A 7762-nucleotide genomic window follows, 5' to 3' on the forward strand; every position below is an offset into this window, starting at 1 on the left:
TTAGCGGAGAGTGCCATAGTTCGCCAGGTATAATCATCGTGTCACCTGGTCAATTGGCAGCCCGTCGTGTCTCTTGGGTCAGATCCCATAACTGCCTTCAACATCAGACCACCCACCTCATCACCTCTGATTGTCGTATTTTCATCAATCTTGGGAAGGCTAACTGGCCTAGTTTGAGAGGGTTCGCCTTCCGATGTTCGAATGTTGCGGGACATCGTCACAGCTGCAACCGACATTGGGCTAGTTCATCTGAAGTGTTGTAACATTGGTATCCCGAGTTAGGGAATTGTGTCACCCTCGAACCCTAGAAAGGAGGACGAAAGGACCTCTACCACATTGGGCGACGTTACGCTGACTGATCCTAAGAGGTGCGCAAATTATATTAATCGACAATTTGTCGAGCACCTCGTTATTAACATGGCGAAGGGAAGTGTACTACGTCGCGTTAGATCTCTTCCTGCCGAGGAGGAACCACCACAACTTATAATGATGGAGTTGCAACAGATATTGGGAACGCCAAATCATCCAAAACGTTGGGACCTGATGGTTTCTCCATGGATGAGTCGGGAGTTGAGCATCTCGCCAAATATCTCAAATTGATGCCTACATGGCATTTTCATTAGTCAAGAACTCAAACAGAACAAAACGTGTTGGTGGAGCTCAATTTATCAATAGCCTCTTATACTGCCAAGCACTCCACGCTGCTTGAAAACATTGGACAGGCAAACTACCCTCCGTCTGTATCAATATATCTGATGTTATTTGTGATAGGCTGAACTCCTATTTGTCTGATCTTATTTATTCCACTCGAAAAATATTCAAATACCCGCTACTAAATCTACCGCCAATCTATTCACTTCATGAACTGCGGAAATGAGCACTGGGGGCCTATTCAGTAACTTTTTAACAACTTTACTCATTTGAATTAATTCTCTTTCGAGTTGAGCTATTTAGACCTAATAGGTACATTGAAAAATTAGGAATCCACCGAAGTCCCACACATTCAACCACTATGCTACGTTTCACGGGTGGTTAGACCGATCATCAGGCATATTGAATGGTGTTTTTTAGTGGGTGGACGAAGGCTAAGCTTGGAGACTAGAATTTATATCACAAATCATTCGAAATTTGTATATTCGAATTATTTATTTATTTTAATGTTAGTCATTTAATTCCAAACCTTTCCTATAGTCCGACTTGGCTGGTAACCCTATTTTTCAATGCTTTATTACAAATACTAAGGCAGCTTTTTTCCACCTTTATTTCATTTGTTCTTCTGTATCAGAAGATTTTGATCATCAATATTTGTCATCGGAATCTTTGACAAGTTGATGGTGGCTTAGAACGCTAAGACGCCTGCAACCGTGTCACTTGGTTGTTGGGGTCCCAGGTTCGAATCCCAGCCTGGCTCATGCTGAAATCATTTTTTTTTGTTTTGCCTTATTAAGGCGAAGGTCATTTTTTAGAGTGATATTTGAATTAATTCTCTTTCGAGTTGAGCTATTTAGACCTAATAGGTACATTGAAAAATTAGGAATCCACCGAAGTCCCACACATTCAACCACTATGCTACGTTTCACGGGTGGTTAGACCGATCATCAGGCATATTGAATGGTGTTTTTTAGTGGGTGGAATTATTTATTTATTTTAATGTTAGTCATTCAATTCCAAACCTTTCCTATAGTCCGACTTGGCTGGTAACCCTATTTTTCAATGCTTTATTACAAATACTAAGGCAGCTTTTTTTCCACCTTTATTTTATTTGTTCTTCTGTATCAGAAGATTTTGATCATCAATATTTGTCATCGGAATCTTTGACAAGTTGATGGTGTTTATTTTACAACAATTTCATTTGTTTGTTTTGTAGTTGTTACAAAAACAAAAGAAATTTTAACAAATTTTCAATCGATAAAAGTTACAGAATTCCTATACTGAACTGTATGTCATGGTCGACATACACACGACATACGCGCTATATCGGGCCTATTCCAAAACATGGACCTATGTCCATGAGGTTTTTAACCACTTCGAATCCTAAATACCAATTACATTTAATTTTGGTCAAAAAAAAAAAAAAAAAAAAAAAAAATATTTTGGCAACCCTGTCGTGTAAAGTTGTGAATTTGTGCGCTCTCTGTTCGAGTTACTAAAAACGTATTTTTTCTCAGTTAAATCAACGTTAAATAGTTATTAATCCCTCCTAATTTGTAGATAAGTATACCAAGTTCAAGTGTACTTGTTTGTGCTTTTAATTTATTAGTGAATATCTTTAAATTGTTTGTTTTAAAAATTTTCTTTTCCAATTAGAAAGTTGTCTTCTTCTTATTATTTCTCGTAATTTGAATTGATATCTTGTATTTTCTTTTGTGTTATATTCTGTTTTTTTTTTCTTTACTTATACAAAACAGAGTTGCCATCGACTAATTTTATTTGCTTCAATCATATATTGAATACCGGCATCGGATTTTCTACTAATTCAATTTTTTAATTAAATTAATTAGCTTGTTATATATAATACAACTTACTAAAATGTTTTGCTTTTATGACAATTGCATGAATCCAACTGATCCTGATAGAACCATTGAGTGTTGGCTCTGTCTCAATCACTCGCATGCTACATGTGCTGGGATTGATGAAAAAACTGCTGACTCACTCAACCATGATTTTAACGGGCTTAGATGGTGTTGTGTAAAGTGTCGTAATATAGATTTTGAATTTTACAATTTTGCTAAAGACTTATCGACTGAAATAACTGAAATAAATAGGGAAATCTGGAACGCGTATTTACTGATGACCCGCTTTAATGGGATTTTTGAAAAATATCCAAACTTAGATGATTTTTCTTCATCACCAGCCACATCTGCACCGAAACGTAAAAGGTCAAATAAGAAAACTTCAAATAAAGCGAAGCTTCCTAATACACCTAGCGTTTCAGGTGGCACTGTTTTCTCACCGCTTATATCTGCTAATCCTGTTACAGAATATGGGGGGTCGAAAACTGATGCTACCATTGTGCCGGACCCAGCTCTGCGAACCCCGGCTACTAACACAGATATTGTCATGGGCTCTGTTAACCCTTTGAGTGCAGCGAGTAATTCTACTCCAACTCTAAGGAGTAAGAAAGCCCAAAAAGATTCCACATCTCAACCAAATCATGGGAGCACTTCTGCTTCCTCTAACAGGGATGTTGAGTCCAGACATCCTGAGTTAGCTCAGCCAACATCGGTTGTTGCAGTTGAAGTTCCCGAGGGCTCTGCTAATCCTTTTAGTGTAGCGAGTGTACGCACTCCAACTTTAAGGAATAAAAAAGCCCTAAAAAATCCTACATCATCTACCAATGTAGCGAGTTCATCGACTCCCACTGTTAGAAATGTAGAATTTGGTGAGACTTCTACAAACGCACCAACTCTCGCATCTGCTCCGTCACAAACCCCGCGAATCTCCCAAAGACCGTTGTTAATGGCTCAGCCCATGAAAGCTGTTTTTGCTGCCAGGTTCGCACCAGTTGTAACGGCTGATGACATAAATTACTATATCAAATCTAAAATAAATGGAGATTATTTCCTGAAAACATATAAATTAAAACAGCGCTACTCAGAGAATAGATCGTCATTCAAAATTATTGTACCTCAGAACATATTTGATCAGATATTATCGATAGATTTTTGGCCTCCTCAAGCATTTATAAAAGAATTTGTTGAAAAATCAGACAACTTAGCTCACTTACCTCATAGACCAGAGTCGACTCCAAAAAACTAAATAATTCTATTTCAATTTGCTATCAGAACGTTAGGGGACTAAATACAAAATTGTCTCGACTGTTCACTGATAGTTTCGATTTCGAGTTTCAAATTATAGTACTCTCAGAAACTTGGCTGAAACCTTCTGTTTTAAATAGCGAAATATTATGCTCAAGATATCAAATTTTTTAGAAAAGATCGAATCATTAAAAAAGGTGGCGGTGTTCTAATTGCAGTCGATTCCAAATACCCATCTAATATTATTACAATAAATAACCTATATGACATCGAGTTCATAGGAGTCTGTATTGAATTTGTCAAGTTTAAATTATTTGTTACCTGTTCATATATACCTCCTGCATCTGACCACAATCTGTATTTTCAACATTTGTCTGCAATAAACTCAATAGCCTCGAGAATGTGTGATACTGATAAAATTCTAATACTAGGAGACTTTAACTTGCCGTCAATTAAGTGGCTTTCGCTTGAGGACTCTGATGGTATGACACCATTGACCCCAAGTGAGAATACGAACCAGCTCTCTTTTGATGTTGTAACTCGCTTCTCGGAAATAAATATGTATCAAATAAATAATGTAATAAATAAGTATGGTAAGATACTGGATTTAGTATTTGTGAATAATACTCTAAATTTTGAAATTTCGAGAATTCATCCTGTATCTATTCCTGAAGATTACCATCATCCCTCACTTTGTATACAGTTGATTTATAACTCCCCAATTTCAACACCACTAACCTCTAGAACATTCAAATCTGTTTTCAACTTTAAGAAAACTAACTTTCAAAAACTGAATCTTCTCATTACTTCCACAGAATGGGCCTCTTTGTTTCACTGTAATAATCAATTTGACCTTGAACAGGCTGTTAATAAATTTTATGACGTACTGAATAATTTTCTTAATGAATGTGTACCAAAAGTTAGAATAAATTCTTCTAATAAATTGCCGTGGATTACTTCCGAATTGTCCGCTCTAAAAAACTCTAAAAATAGACTTTTCAAAAAATTTAAAAAGTCGGGATCTACTATAGATTATTCAAATTATTCCATTGCCAGATCAAAGTACAACATTGAATCTCACAGGTCATATAAAATGTACATTGATAAAATTAAGATAAATATTAAATCCGATCCAAAATCGTTTTATGATTTTGTTAATTTAAAAAGAAAAAGTACCCGTAGACCTTATTTAATAAAATATAATAATAATGAATTCGTAGGCGATCGTGATATCGCTGAATGTTTTGCTAATTTCTTTGCTTCAACATATTCGTATAGCAATAGTTTCTTGGATACTCAATATCCATATCAGTTACCTAACATGGATAACCTTAGTATGCCGTTTCTTAGAACTGAAGACATTTCAAAGGGTTTATGCTGCCTTAAACCTATAAAAAGTCCAGGTCCTGATGGCATACCTAGTATAATACTTAAAAATTGCCATAATTCCTTATCTACACCATTAACTTTTCTTTTTAATTATTCCCTGAAATTTGGTTATTTCCCAACATTTTGGAAAAAATCTTACTTGGTACCTCTTCATAAATCTGGCACCTTATCCGACGTCTCCAATTATAGAGGAATTGCAAAACTGAGTGCAATTCCGAAGTTATTTGAAAAACTCATCACGGATGTAATCTCTTACAAAGTACATCATATTTTAAGCCCTTATCAGCATGGTTTCCGCAGTGGCTTATCCACCGTTACGAACCTAGTTCAATATACCTCAAAGGTCATTAAAGGATTTACTCAGCAGAAGCAAACTGACACAATCTATACTGATTTCAGTAAAGCGTTCGATAGAGTCAATCATAAATTATTAATATACAAATTAAACCGAATCGGTTTCAGTAAAATCCTATTATCTTGGATCTCGTCTTACTTGCAAGGCAGGTCACAAGTTGTTTTATTTGAGGATTGTCATTCCAAACCAATAAATGTACCATCAGGTGTTCCTCAAGGGAGTCATCTGGGCCCTGTCTTGTTTTTATTATTTGTTAATGATTTACCGTTGTCAATAAAAAATTCTGAACTACTTATGTATGCAGATGATGTTAAAATTTTTATAACACACAAATCTGTAGAATATTTACAATTACTGCAGGAGGATTTAAATAGATTCTCCCGGTGGTGCGCTATTAATAACATGGATTTAAATTTAAAGAAATGTAAACATATGTGTTTCTCTAGAACCTCACCTCTAACATATGATTTCCGGATAAATGAATCTACTCTAATATCTGTGGATTCCTTTGTTGATCTAGGTGTCCTATTGGACCCCAAACTAAATTTCAATAATCATATTATAACAATGGTTAATAAAGCAAATGGAGTTTTAGGATTCATTAAGCGTTGGGCAAAGGAATTTTCTGATCCCTATGTCACCAAGCAATTATTTGTCTCACTTGTCAGACCTATACTTGAATATGGTTCTGTTGTATGGGATCCCTATTATTCGAAATATTCTGATAAAATTGAATCTGTGCAAAAACAATTCTTACTTTTTGCTTTAAGAGGCTTTCATTGGAATAGTGATTTCATCTTGCCCTCATATACGAGCAGGCTTAAGTTAATCAGATTACCAACATTAAAAAGTAGACGTGTAATGTTCAATACAATTATGGTACAAAAAATTTTGAATGGCAATATACTTTCAGATTTCCTTATTTCTTCAATCAAAATAAATGTTCCTATCAGATTCAGTAGATATTATCGTTTCTGTAACACTGATTCTCATCGCACTAATTATGCACTAAGCGAACCTGTCTGCAGAATGTGTGATGAATTTAATTCTTTATATTTTATTGTAGATTTTGGTGTAGATATCAATATTATCAAGTCTAGAATAATTTCATATCTTAATACTTAGAATATACCTAACATTATAAAATATACTAGCTGTTAAAGAATTTTCTGTAGCTGGTATTCAATGCCAACTTTTTATCCCGTCATGCTCCGGATCATGACGTGTACGCGATCCCTACGTAATGGGGAGGTCGCCCCCACGGTTCGGAAGGGGTGGGAAAGTGTGGCGTTGGGAACGTTCGAAAAAAAAAAAAAAATTCATAGTACCTGAAATCGGGCGGTACTGTTATATTGGGGCTACTCCAAAACGTGGACCGATGTCCATAAAAATTCTTGGCACCTGGGAACCCTGAATGCCAAATTACATACAAATTGTGCCCAAAACGTCAATAAACATTTCGAAATAAATGAAATCCGATGGTACCGATATATGGGGGCTATTACAAAACGTGGATCGACATCCAACGCCCACTTCGAATGCTATATGACAAATTACATACAAATGGGGCCGAAAACGTCGATAAAATCTACAAAATTCCTGAAATCGGGTGGTACCGTTATATGGGGATTCTTCGAACCAAATATCCATAATCTTTGGTGGATTAGTTTTTGAACCCTAAATACCAACGTACACTTTATTTGAATCGAAAACGTCGATAAAAAAATCGAAATACCTGAAATCCGACGGTACTATTACAGGGGAGCTATTCCAAAGCGTGGAAAGATATCCATATTTTTTTGGGAAGTTTATCTCCTAATGCTAAATTCCAAATTACACACAAATTGGACAGAAAACGTTGACAAAAACTACTGTTAAAAGGGGGTTATTCCAAAAAATGGGACTATGTCCACAATTTTTGATGGAGAAATTTCTTGGCTATTGGGAATCAAAATGACATTCAAATGGACCGAAAAGGTCGACAAAAACGTGCACCGATGTCTGTAATTCATGGTGGAGATGTTTTTTTTTTACCACTGATAACCTTAAATTGCAATTTTTGCTGGTAATTTGTTCAGAAAATGAAGCTTAAAAATGTAAAATATGTACCTTAAATACCGTTCTTTGGGAGCTATACGAATGCGTGGGCTGATATAGCCCATCTTTGAATTTGACCTGCATTCAGACAAAAGATGTATCTGTGCAAAATTTTAGTGTCCTATCTCAATACGTCTGGATGCTAGAGTGATTTTTTTCCATT

The 7762-nt window shown here is 35.6% G+C and overlaps 1 protein-coding gene across 1 annotated transcript in view; it reads right to left on the reverse strand.

The window, feature by feature from the left end:
• Positions 1-7762, reverse strand: part of Ubr3 (Ubr3 ubiquitin ligase) — a 128588-nt gene that overhangs the window by 14061 nt on the left and 106765 nt on the right. The window lies entirely within an intron of this gene.

The sequence above is a fragment of the Musca autumnalis genome, unplaced genomic scaffold (assembly GCF_047663935.1).
Source record: "Musca autumnalis isolate F117 unplaced genomic scaffold, ASM4766393v1 scaffold_3, whole genome shotgun sequence".
Taxonomy (NCBI): domain Eukaryota; kingdom Metazoa; phylum Arthropoda; class Insecta; order Diptera; family Muscidae; genus Musca; species Musca autumnalis.